The sequence below is a fragment of the Mus caroli genome, chromosome 3 (assembly GCF_900094665.2).
Source record: "Mus caroli chromosome 3, CAROLI_EIJ_v1.1, whole genome shotgun sequence".
Classification (NCBI taxonomy): Eukaryota; Metazoa; Chordata; class Mammalia; order Rodentia; family Muridae; genus Mus; species Mus caroli.
The window spans coordinates 146654357-146668060 of NC_034572.1; the positions used below are offsets into that span (position 1 = coordinate 146654357).

Below are 13704 nucleotides of genomic sequence, written 5' to 3' on the forward strand. Positions count from 1 at the left end.
GATAACCTGAGGTCCATAGCTGGAACCCATGCGACAGAAGGAGAAAACCAATTCCCCAGAGCTGCCCTCTGACCTTCACAGGCACACCTAGAAGAAGCATGCCTGCATATCCTGTACACACGATTTTTTTTTAAAGGATAATTTCTCTTTTTCACAAAAGAAATGATGCACTATCGCTCTGCACTAACCATAGAGGTAAATGGAAAAGCTTGATGTCCTGGCATATCAATTACTGAAGACCTAAGGAAAGACACACTAGAAACCACCTCTAAGAAAAGGCTGAAATATTCTTTCCGTTCCAGGACAGAAGTAGCATCCAGTGTCTGCAGAATGTGCATTATCTTAAGACCCAGGCCCTCCCTTCTGAGAATTCCAAAGCACCATTTAGACAACCTTTTCTGAGACCACTGTCCCTTTCCCAAAGGGTCATGGTGGCTCACAGACTTTCTTTCACCTTTGGGTTCCAGGTGCATCAGAGAAAGAAGACAGAACTGAAAATCCAGAAACCATCTAAGAATCAGACCAGGATTGGGTGGACCCTCCAGAGCTTCCAGCAGACATGGCAAATCAGCAAAGGCCATGGCTGGACACAAGATGGCTGACCAGGCTTCCAGTCTCAAGGTTGAGAACCGTTCCCAATCACAGGGCTCGTCTGTTTGACCCATGATCAACACCATCCTGTGTGCCCTCCTAGTGCAGACTCCACAGAAGCCTCACTGCCTACCCGGAGGGCTACACAGAGGCTCCACACTGAGAACCGCAAAGGACTGTGGGCCTCTCTGAATCTACAAAGGAGCCCACCTGCTCTACAAACAACCTTGGCTTGCATCTAAATGAAGTGTCTAGAAGCTGTGCCTCGGTGACGGCTCTCCCAACTTAGCCCCGGACCACAGCATCCTGAATAGCGTTGCCCTTAACGAGCCACCGATGAGACAATGGCTCTCAGGCTGCTCTGGCATGGACTCCAAGCTTCCTTGGAAAAGCAAAATGCCAGAAGCCCAAGTAAACACTTAAGACACAACAATGCCAAATAGACATGAATAGCAAATACCTCCAAAAATATGAGCTTCCCAAGAGACATTATTTACACACTCTGCCATTTTTTTCTCTTTCTGTGGCTCTCAAAGAGGATTTAATCCTCTGACAATTTTTCACTCAGAGAAAGACAAAGGAGCCCACGGTGGAAGGGAAAGCATTGCTCCATGAATCAAACCCAGTGTCTGCCTCGTAAGTCACAGTGGATCTAAATTTCTGTTCTGAGTAACGACTGGAAAGAGTGCTAAAACCGTAGTCAGGAGGCCTGGCTTCTCACCTTAGCTCAGGAACTGCCCAGTGGTGAGGCACTGGTTGCCCTTCTGAGGTCTGGCCTCACTGGCCTCACAGATCACCCGTCTAGGGCTCTCGTAACTCATGGCCTCAGGAATGTGACAGAGGGCTGGGCATTCCACTCTCATGACCTCGGTTTCTGTTATGTGAGTGCCTCTGCCCACCTCAGAGGCTCTAGGCTGGTGAAGCCTTCACACACACACACACACACACACACACACAAGGCAGAGTGACCCAGAGGCTCCCACCTGCCTGGACAGAGCGGAGTTCCAATCCTCAGCAGGGTCTGCTGCTGCAAGGATTGCTGGTCTGGAACACACCCTCTCTGGTCTTCTGTCCCTAGCCCATTCCTCTCTGTACAGTTTTCTGGTACTATCGCCCACAGCAGGCTCTTGAACTAGAATCCTTTGGAAGAAATCCAGACTGAAACAGAGACAGCATGGCTTTCTAGCACTCCACTCTATAACACAAGAACTGGTTCATTTCTATCCAGAGCTGACCCCAAAGCAACCTTAGGGGGAAAGCCTCATTTTAAGACGGCTCGGAGTTTCTGAAAGCTCTGGCTGATTCCTGGTGGCTCTCAGCGATGAGAAGTGACATTACTCTGTCACCTGCTCTGCGTGCTAGCAACCGCGAGTGCCACTTCTCTCTGAGAAAGGGCCAGAGGCTAATGTCGTGAGAAAGCAGACCAAGTTCGAGGTGGCTGATGCAGGCCTTGAACCTGCCCTTTCACAGTCCTCGGGCCTGAAATGTCAGTGCTCCCTGACAGTGGTGCTAAGGGCTGAGCTCGACCAACTTCGATTATCTCTGGTAAAAAGAAGCCGAACTGCTTCCAAGATTGTCTCAAACAACCACACAGATACTGGCCCCCAACCTGCTGCACCCAGCAGCCACCACTAGAGGCCACCACACGGACCTCTGCACCTGATGAAGACCCTTTTTGTGTGTGTGAGTATAAATTAGAAAGCAGTTTATTATCAAACGTAAGAAATTAAGACCATAAAGCTTCCAAAACTACATTTGTGACCTTGGGATACACAAAGTCATGAGAGGACACAAGAAACATAACCCATATAAGAAAATTAGCACAAAAATGAACCATTTTGTTGCATGAAAGATAAAGTTATATATTTTTTTAATTAGGTATTTTCTTCATTTACACTTTCAATGCTATCCCAAAAGTCCCCCATACCCACCCCTCCACTCCCCTACCCACCCACTCCCACTTTTTGGCCCTGGCGTTCCCCTGTACTGGGGCATATAAAGTTTGCAAGACCAATGGGCCTCTCTTTCCATTGATGGCCAACTAGGCCATCTTATGATACATATGCAGCTAGAGACAAGAGCTCTGGGGGGTACTGGTTAGTGCATATTGTTGTTCCACCTATAGGGTTGCAGATCCCTTTAGCTCCTTGGGTGCTTTCTCTAGCTCCTCCATTGGGGGCCCTGTGATCCATCCAATAGTTGACTGTGAGCATCCACTTATGTGTTTGCTAGGCCCTGGCATAGTCTCACAAGAGACAGCTATATCAGTGTCCTTTCAGCAAAATCTTGCTAGTGTATGCAACGGTGTCAGCGTTTGGAGGCTGATTATGGGATGGACCCTGGATATGGCAGTCTCTAGATGGTCCATCCTTCTGTCTCAGCTCCAAACTTTGTAACTCCTTCCATGGGTGTTTTGTTCTTTACCATCCCCCCGATAACTCAGAAGTGAGACCCACCTTGCAAGTGTATGCAGTCTACAGATACGCAAGTTCACACCTAAGGTAAGGTCTCAGTGCCCTGCCAACGCATACGCTGAACAGAGGCCAAGGCCACTGTGGCTGTACCACAGAAGCTGACAGCCGTCCCCGCTACATCCACCACGCCATAGATGTGGAAGAGAGTAAACAGGCTAACACCATAGGGATACACTAAGGCAGGTGTGCCTGGGCAGAAGGCAGAAAGCAATTAGGGAAGAAGACCCAACCCAGGCTGAGGATGAAGAAACCTCATGGCCAGCCCTGCTCACAGGTAAGAGCGGGGAGCCTGATGTCTGCTGTCGGCCTCGCCTAACACCATTAAGGGAGAATATAAGCTGGAACAGAGTGGGAAAGGTTAAAGAGGAACGTTGAGGCTAACTTGAAAGAATCGTGGCTTTCACGCCAGAAGCTGGGCATAAAAGCAGCTCACCAGGCTGGTGACTGATGGAGACATCCTGACAGGAACCACAAAGAGGCTCTTAAAGGGAGTCTGTAAGAAAGCGTTGGATCGGTGGAGCTATCAGACCTGAGACAACCCAGCCCAAATGCAGTGTGCCACACTGTCCTGTCACTGTAACTGCACGGGCAGGTCACCCTCTCACCATGCAGCACCTCACCCGTGAGAGCAAGCATCTCAGGCTAATTCCAGCCCGCAGGGAGACCCTTGTTCTTTAGCCTCTTGCTGTGTCCCTCAGCAAATGTCACTCAGCACACCAGACAAGTCCCGGAGCTCCCTATGATCGGGTCAGTTATAACATGTGGAAGACACTTACACAAGCCTGCCTGCTACAGCCTCACTTTCAACAGTTAAGACAGAATCACCTAAGTAGCCACGGATGGCAAATGGAGAACAGAGAGGATGCAGATCAGGCAGGGCAAGAAGGGTTAGCCCAGTCAGGACGATGCTTATGTTACGAGCATACGGGCCTGAATTCCACCCCCAGAGAATATTACTGATGTGATGGACCTTTGTTACCAAAGAACTGTACTTAGAAAAGGAAACAAACTTCAGAGAAATAAAAATCCCAGCAACAGCCCCTGGAGTTGCTGGGCCCCGCCACAAGGCTCATGAAGAAGTGGAACGGAGGCCTTACCACAGTCCACTCAGTCCACTGTCAGCCTGAGACGCCCGCCAGGCTGGCTGGCTGAAAGAACATGCTGGGTCTGTTCTGTTTACTGTAGTTTTCTGAGCGAGCTCCATGGTGAGCAAAGAGGCAAACAGGAATCTTCCATTATCCCTTTCAGCTGAAAAGAAACCTCACCACAGAATGCACTTACTGTAAAAGTTGGTACAAACAGCAGCTACAGGGAGGTCACGATTAGAGGAGGCTTCCAGGGAGAACGGCTTCTTAGAGAGTTGGACTCTGATGGGCAGAGGGAAATGGTGACAGGTGAGGGGTGAACGAAAGTGGGGGCAGGAGCTGAGCAAGGCCTGAGCCTGAGCAGAGGCAGCGGATGAGCTCACTCACTCAGCCTACATCGGAAGCATCGGCCATCCTAGGGGCCCCGCAGCAGGACCAGATAAACGCTCAATGCACGCTTGGAAGACAGTGGCTGGGCCAGTGGAGCACAGTGGTAGGAGCAGTTACAGTTTAACACTGAGAGTTGGGACCTAGGAAATACAGTAGCAAATTGTTCTAAGAACACGTGGTCTTGAGTATGTGCTCAAGGATGCCAGACTTGATTTCACAGACATCACTGAGCCAAGGGAGTTTCTCTGAGAAATGTCTGTGAGAGACAGGGCAGAAAAAGTGAGCCATCAGGTTAGCTCCAGCTGGGGTGATTCATCTTTGGATGCAAAGATCCCTGTATGGGACAGAAAGGGGATCAGAGGCTAGAGGAGGAGGAGGGAGAGGAGGGAGAGGAGGGGGAAGGGGAGGATGGGGAAGAGGAAGAGGAAGGGGAGGAGGGGGAGGAGGAAGAAGAAAGAGGAGGAGGAGGTGAGAAAGAGGAGGAGGTGGAGAAGGAGGAAGAGGAAGAAGAAGAGGAAGAGGGGAGGAGGAGGAAGAGGAAGAAGAGAAGGAAGAAGAGGAGGAGGAGGAAGAGGAGGAGGGAGAGGGATGCATGTCTTTCGGAACCCTGCTCTGCATGGTTATATCCTGAGGGGTTTTACTGGGAATAAGCTTAGGAATGAGACAACCACACAACCCCTCTTTGGAAACATTTAAAAGTTTCTCAATCGTCCTGCAGATAAACAAACAAAACCACATTTGATTCTTCCCGAACCTGCACATTCCACTCTTTTATGACCAATTTGATTGGGGTGAACAGCACAGGACACGAGGAGGGAGGTGGGAGGGGAGGAGTCATTGAAGTCAAAGAGGACAGGATGCCAGGAATACTCTAAGACTCAGGAACGTCTCACTGAAAAGTTGGGCCACCTTCAGGGAACTCACAACGAATACCCTGTGCCCATGCACACAGACACACAACAGCACCCTGTGTGCCTCAACACTCAGGCTTCTCTTTGCCTGGCTGCTTAGCAGTCTGCATCTATTAGATCACCATGACAGCTTTTGGATGCCCATACCTTTAAAAAAAAGAAAAAAGTAAGATCTAGAAAACAGCATCTCACTGATTTGCCAGCTTGTCTTACGCAGGGTTTCCAATGCCACTCCCTAACCAGGCAGCAGGCTCACAAGTCAATCATTTTTCAAGCAGACAATCTAAAAGCAAAAACCTCCAATCCAAGTGTGGTAGTACATGATAGAAATCCCAGCACACAGCGGGTGGAGGCAGGAGGATTAGAAGTTCAAGGTCATCCTTGGCTACAGAGTCAATTCAAGACCAGCCTTGGCTACATGAGACAGTCTCTACTAAGTTAATTAATTGACAGAGTAACTCAGAAATGCCAAAAGGAAAGCCTTTTCCGATCCACCTTGGGAGAGGTTAATGGCTTTCGAGTGTCCAAACTCTCGTGCCTCTTGGAATCTGTGCAACTCTGCACTGGGCCAGTTTTCACAATGCCCACAGAACTTGTTCTCTAGCTCACAGACTCGGCCGTTTCTCTCAGGGCATTGTCACAGTGTGCCGGGGTCCCATGTTTGTACCCAGGTACCTGGAGGTGCCATGCTACTGCCTCAAGCCCCACATTTGGGGAACAAGATAAGGAGCCACTTTCCAAAGCCTAACATGGGGTCCCATGGTTGGTAGATGAAGACTGGTCCCATCAGCTAAGTAAGCAGTTTTGGTTTGACCAGTGACTTTGGTTTGACCTCTGGCTTCCCTGGAGATGCACCACCCCCAACCCCACCTGCTGCCACCTGTGTCCCTTCTGCAGCCTAGGTGGAATCAGAGGTGGTTGGTGTGGAGGAAAAGGCACAAAGAAAATGCAGGAAAGCTTTCAGTAGCGTGAGGCCAGAGAGGCTCAGCTCTGCACTGGTGGGCACTAGGAGCTGGAAATCCAACAATGCCATGCCCATCCACCTTGGCAGGGAGTCTCGGTGCCTCCGGATGCCAGGAAAGGAGCCAGCTGTCTCCTGCAAACATCACAACCTGTCAGCATGAGTCACAAGTCAGTGCTGTTAACTAGTGTCTGAGAGATTCACAGAAACTGCAGGATTCTGGGACATTAATTCCCACCAAGGTTAAATTCTCAAGAAAGAAAGATACCAAGACCAACAGACTATTTTGCAGGAGAAAATAGGAGGCATTTTTTATTAAAAGCAGCAGCAAGCATCAGGACCTCCCCAGGGCTCACTGCCAGATTCCTCTCCCAGAACCGACAGGGATGGAGCCTCCACCTGCGAGGCTTCACTGCTGCTCGTGAGCTCTTGAAGGGGTATCAACCCCACACCAGATATTGTAAAACACATTCACTGAATGAGTGACTGAATGGATAGAGAATAAAGCAGAGCCTTCTAATCCTTACTGAGCTCCAAGCAGGGCTATGGATGTAAGGAATAAACGCCCAAGTGGCCGGCTTCCGGTTTCTAAATCATGAGTTTGGAAAGGGCGTCACCGTTCCTTGAAGATGCTGCGTGCACTCTGCCTCCCCCTGGCCTCAGAGCAGCCATCCTGACCCTGCTCTGACTTTCCTCCCTCAGTGAGGCCAGGGAGGCCTGTCTTTATCCTCCCACTCTGTGATGCCGCCCCTACAGCTCTGCCACCCGCAGACGCTCTTGGTGCATTTTGCCAGAGACGGTGTCAAATGTGGGCTCAGAGCTTTGAAAACTGGGTTCATCTGCAGAGCGCTGTAGATGCTGCGTGCTGCTCTGAGTGAGTACACAGTAAAGAGAGCCACTCACTGAGTAACTGAATGGACTGAGGTAAGGAGGTGCGGGGATCTAGAGGTCAGGTCCTCATGTGCGCATGCTCTGCACCGCATTCACTACTACCGAGGTGCAGCCCTAGGGAGACAGACAGGAGGAGGAGTCTCAACACTGCACCTCTGAAAGTGTGAGCCCAGAGAACCCGTAACCCCAAAGTCAGCAATCAGGAAGCGACCAAGCAGGCTGAGAGGCCCACCAGCCTGGCGTCTCCTCAGCACTACCCAAGCTGCCCCCAGGCAATGACCGGCCCCCTCACCCAAGCCTCCTCGGTGGGCACCTCAGCAGTAAGAGGCTCCTTCCCTCGGGAGCTGAAGCCACTTGCTTGGTGGAAAAGACTTTCCTTTCAGACAAATTCTCCACACTGGTATTAGGTTGTAATTCTTCTTTCCACAAGTTTGTACTCAGCATGGAGTGGGCTGGGAAGAAACGTATTAAACTGTTTGAAATATGTTTGTGAACCATATAGGAGCAAGAGACAGAGCAGAGTTTTTGCTGTTGTAACCCAAGGGAACAGGTCCATAGATGTTTGTTTTTTGATTGTTTCAAGTCTTCTACTGGGATATCCCTGAGGGGACCATATGAGGAAAAATAGGTGTAGTGAGCGTGCCTATTTTCTCATGTGCTTTGAACATTCATTTCAGATGTGCTACACACACACACACACACACACACACACACACACACACCTCTGTGGAAAGCCTTCACTGGATCCTGCTAGACAAATACCATTGCAATCACTTAGTAGGACTTTGAAAAATAAGTTTGCTAATGGGACTGCCAAGCAACTGAAGAGAAATTGCATGTTCTAAAAGCGCTATAAAAATTCTCTTCTCTTTCAGGACAGAAGACAAGCTGGTGGTGAGGGAATTACTTTTTAAAGAAATCTAAAGTTCGTTTCAAACCCTTTTCTGCCAAGATCCATTAACTGCAAAAATAGGTTCCTTCCCAGTGCCCCAAAGCCTGCCATGAGGTAACAGCCTAAGTTCAATTTCCCTAAAAACTGTTTTCAAAGAAATCACTTTATCACTAGCTTAGGCATCTAATTTCCTTGTGATAAGAAAGTAATCCCTCCTTCACCCTCTCCCTGCACTGGCTACAGGCCAGCATTTTCAAGCGGAGGGAGTCGGGGCTGTAAAGGCGGCGTGTTCACTCACCGACCTAACCCTCCTCCTCAACTCTCTGGGCTCCAAACCACCGGCTCCTGACGCTGAGGTAAACTAGGAACAGAAAGGAAGTGAGCCGTGTGGTCCAGGACCGCAGGCCTCCACAGTAAGATCTGTTCATGCTGCTTGCCACATAGCTCAGGCTAGCCCAAAATGTCACCCCGCTGAGTCTTTAGAGTGACTGCAGGTGCCCAGATAAAGTACTCAAGATAAATATGAGCAAAACCACAAGACAGTTTTTGTTTTGTTTCTTGCTGTTTGCAGATTTGTTGGTTTTCTCTATATGCGTTTTTTCTTAGACAGAGGCCAGGCTGACCTTGAACCTGGTTCCTTATCCTCCCCTTCATCCTGGGATTGTTGTACTTGGCTCCAGGTCCTAATGAATGCTTTAAGTGGAAAGAAATCTTTAGTGTTTCTGTTTGTTTCTCTTTTCTGTTGTTGTTCTGTCCTGCCACTCATAAACCTGATTCCGACTACCTGTACAGAACGCAAGCTTCAATCTGCAATGCTTTTCCCTTTTTGTAAAAAGTACATTCCGTCTCGTTAGGTCTTGACTCCCCTACTCTGATGGTGATGCTGTACAAGCTCAGATGACTAAAGAGCAGAGCATAGGCCCTCTGTAAGGACCTGATGCACAGAGGGCCTAAGGCACTGTCTGAAGGACTATATTAAACCCTAAGTCTAGCACGGCAGTGTGTGAAGGCATCTGCCAACTCAGCATAGCACAGATGGGCTTACCTCCTCCATGGGTTACAGAGAACACCTCTATAATCCAGGGGAAGGGACAGCCTTGGAACTTCCCCCACCATGGAAATGGTTAGATAATGCTGTAACTAGCACCATGAAACACATGGGGGACAGCTAATCACCACACTTTGGACACCTGTCAGCCGGTACTGTTAAGTACCCACTGTCCTGTTGGAAACCATGTTTTCAAGCTATCAGCACCCCCAAATGTTCTCATCTGGATTAACTCAAGTCGCTGAGTTAATTAATAAAGTCAATGACATCATCCCGATTAACTCAAGTCATTGACTACTTCAGGAAATATGGTGTGGATAGCTAGCTACTCAAGTTACCACGTGCATGAGAAACAAGGCTAAACTCTGTTTTTCGGGGTCTAATTGTGAAGTAAGAAACACAGAAAGCCATAGGCAATTCCAATGTAATCTGAAATCTATATGCTAAAGCTAGCCCAAGGATCCACGGACACGGACAGCTAAAACTGGGGTGAGTGGTAAGCAGGAGCTGTCTTGCATACAACAGAGCAGGAGCAGACCAATCCCATCAGGCTCCATGCAGGCTTCATGTGGCTAAAGAAAGGCTGGCCTTCCTCCTCCTCCCTTCAGGGGCACTGCAAAGACAGTTCTAAGCCAAAGGGTGGAGATCGGGGTTTGTGGGGCACAGGGGGGTGAGACCCACAAATTGTTGATGAGAGATATGTGAGCACTAGGCAGCCAGAGGGCAAAATTGCTCCTTGCTGGAGAGCTCTTGATGCCCAGCTCCTCGGAGCACCAGATTAATCTCTTGCTATCAAAATCAATAAGACAAGAGACAGGCAGGGGAAGCGTGCACTCCTGGAATCAGAAAACTAAAATTAAGCCAATTATATTGTTCGAGAGCCTGGATCGCAATAAGGTCCACCTGACGTGAGCGTTTAGAGACTGGAGGAAGCGAGGTATCTGTGGTCCGCTCCGTCATCCAGGTCCTCCTCCAGACACCGAGGATTCAGGTCAGTCTCATGCCTGAATGAGAGAGCATCTGACTTTCTTCTGACTTCCTCGGCCATCAGGACAGACAGAGCAGAGCCACTGAGAGCCATGGCTGCAGACAGCGTCATTTATGGGTGAGGAATCTAGAGTTTGGAAAAGGCCGGTGTCTGGCTCAGCTTGCTTATGTCCAAACCAGAACCCTCCAAACCCCAGGTCACCCCAGGCACCAGACAAGGACATATGTGACAAAGGTATTTATTTTCTTAGACCATTTTCTTTTAGAATCTCTTCTCGACTGACAGAATTTCTGTCACCAAGACACAACTACGAGAGGAAATACGTACAGTTTAAAAGGCTCACACCACCCTCCTGCACCATGAAAGCCCAGGGAGGGGTCCTCTGAAAATAAGAGAGTGCTGCCCTACGTGGGCCAGTCTTCCCTAGAAACAGTACATGCATAATGTGATCATGTATGTGTTCCCCTGTGTTTGCCTACATGAGTAAGAACACACATGTACGTATGCATGAATATACAGGGGCTGTGGATATGTGGGGAGGTCTATGGATGTATATGTTTATGTATATACTACATATGCACATAGTTCACTCAACATCTGTGTGGTGGTATGTATAGATGTATATGCTTAAAAACTTCACGGGAGGAAAAGAGAAGGCTTGACAGACTGCTTTTTTGAGGCCTTTACAGAGCCATGCCCTGGAGACCTGACAGTAATCCCCCTGCCTCGGGAGCTTCTCACAGCAGCTGAGAGGTAAGGGGCCACTGGACTGGCAGTCTAAGCGGTAAATGGAAGTCTGAATAAACAGACAAGAGAGGCTAAGCCTCAGCATCCAGCGCTGCCCCAGAGCCATGACGCCTGTCTGGCTTAACTTTTTAAAGATGCCTTGTTTTTAATCATATGCACATGTATGTGTCTCTGTGAGGGTATGTGCCCATGAGGTGTCTACAGAGCCAGAAGGAGGTGGAGTTACAGGGGCTTAAGAGCTTCAGGATGTAGGTGCTGGGAGTGGATCTCTGGTCCTCTGAAAGACCAGCATGTGTTCTTAACCTCCCTAGCCTTTGAGATTTGGTGACTGAATCTCATGTTGCCCAGGCTGGCACTGAACTCATGACTGTTCTGCATCCACCTCGCCGGAGTCATGGCTGCAGGCACACATACCCAGCCTGCTTCCGTGTTGCCGTATCTATTGTGTGGTGTATGTGTGTGCATGGCATGTATGTGTGTGCATGACTATGTGTATTGTGGTGCATGTGTGCACTTGCATGCAGGCTATGTCATGCCTGTGGAAGGCAAAGGACAACCGCAGGTGTCGGTCCCCATTTTACCATGTCATTTCCTGATGCTGCGTGTATCCCAGGCTAGCCAGCCTGTGGGCTTCCCAGGACTCTCCTTCTCGACCTTTCACCTCATTGTAAGGGCACAGGGATACATATCCATGCTAATACACCCACCTTTACATGGGTTTCTGGGGATTTGAACTTGGGTCCTCACACTTGCATAGCAAGCACTTTATCGCCTGAGCCATCTCAGCCCATGCAGATGCTTTTAAGCACTGGTCTTGCATCCCGCCTCTGGCTGAACACCATAGCTCCTCAACTGCTACAGCCCAGGCTGGGAATACCAGCACCCCTCCAGAGGCACCCTACCTCCTCTTCATGGAGATGCTTGTGATAGACACAGTGCTGTCAGCTCACTAGGACTTCATGTTCAGACATGTTCCCACCCTGAGCACTTTTTTAAAACTCTGAGATTTCAGAGGATGATCTTTGCAGGACTGTCAGATCTCCCTGACAGCGAGCATGCATTTCATCTTTCTTTTTGGGAGGCGGGGGAGCATTGTCAAGAAGGGGTTTCATATACAGCTCATGCTAGCCTCAAAAGAGTCCACATGAGAGAGACAGGGAGAGAGCAAGGGAAGGGAGAAAAGGGAGAGGAAGAAAGTTAGCTAGTTCAAACAAACATTTCCTCTAGAACTGACAAGCCTTCTGACTTTGACCAAAAAGTTAAAACCCTTGAAAAGACTTTCACCTCAGAGAATCGTCAGCTTGGGCCCATGGTCCCACACAGGCCAGTTCCCTTCAGAGAAAAACAACAGACTAGGAAGCTGCTGCCTGGGGCTGTCCTTTAGTCTCCGTAGGCATGACAGAGTTTACATGCAAGTGCCCATTCTCTCACACGGCCATACACACACGCAATGCGGCTTTCACGCAAATACAGGTCAGTACAAATACAGACTAAGGACTGCTTGAATTCCAGTTTCCTCTGGGATGGGGATGGCAGTGGGGAGGGGTTGTGCTCCAGTACCAGTGTGTGCTTACAGCTGGCTATCTTGCACGTCCCTAGCCTTTGCTTAGATCCCCACACCTCTGCCTACTCCACACATACTGCAGTCACGATCATGGGAACACGGGACACAGAAACATGTATCTCCTAACACGTGGCCTGGGAAGGTGGTGCTCAGAGCAAGGCTCACTGGTACTCGATTGGCCGCCATATTTCCAGAACTCCCTCAGATGCGAGGTGTGCAAATAGCTAACAGCAAAAGGAGACTGGAAAGAGAAGCCTGGGTACCCTGCACAGGGAAGAAGACAGCCAGGACTGAGAGCACAGAGGGTTCAGACACCTGGTCATTTAGCTGAGTCATGGTGTCCACCACACAGGGGCAGAGCAAGAGGCAGGAGAGCTGACAGCAATGGCAGGTGTCCAAGGGAAGCAGGCCTGGCTTCTGGGGTCGCATTTCCTGACTCTAGAATCTGAACCAAGCGACTAAGTCAATCTGAGTTTTCCTTTCTGGAAAAACACTGACACACAATCCATTGTGAATTTAAAAGATGCTGCTTTCTCAAGCTCCTATGATTGGCTGTGACCCTGTGTAAATAACCCTGGGAACAGTCTCATGCAAGTGACAGCAGGATTATTCTCATGACTGGTATAAAAAAACACCATTTCTGACGCCTATAAATTTGTTAGTTTTGGATAAAATACTCTTAGGAAGAACTTCGAGACAAAGACTGTAATTCAAACTCATCCTAAGCAAGGGAGTGAAAAGAAAGGAACCGCTTTCTGAATATTTAAATCTAGTTTCCTAGAACTAGATTAGATCTGAGGTGCCCCAGAGCCCGGAGCCCGGAGCCAGAGGCTTCCCAAGCTCTGCTGTTCGGCCAACTGTGAAAGCTACTTATCGGTAGGAATTTTCCTGGGTTTGCTCATCTGAAGCAGACTTGGCATGCACACCAATCCCACACACGGCTGGTCACTACCATTGATGCTTTTCTTCTTTCTCTCTCCAAAAGAACCAAGGTAGAATTAGCTTGGGATCTCTCCACTGAGTCATAGAAAATACCACATGATAAGATGAAAATTGAGTTTGTCAAAACCCTCACACATTACCAAGCCATGGAAATGCTTTTATCTGTAAGCTGTATATCAACGAACGGTCAGTGCCCTGACAACAGACTTTGTTCTGGACA

The 13704-nt window shown here is 49.0% G+C and overlaps 1 protein-coding gene across 2 annotated transcripts in view; it reads right to left on the reverse strand.

The window, feature by feature from the left end:
• The window catches only part of St6galnac3 (ST6 N-acetylgalactosaminide alpha-2,6-sialyltransferase 3), a 513109-nt gene that overhangs the window by 447743 nt on the left and 51662 nt on the right, over positions 1 to 13704 (reverse strand). Inside the window, exon 1 of one of the 2 annotated variants that reach the window (XM_029475445.1) lies at positions 4347 to 4528. The exons of the other annotated variant lie outside the window; for it this stretch is intronic. The gene's annotated coding sequence lies outside the window, so the exon portion shown is untranslated. Of the gene's footprint in view, positions 1 to 4346; positions 4529 to 13704 lie in introns of those variants that run through there. 2 annotated transcript variants of the gene reach the window in all.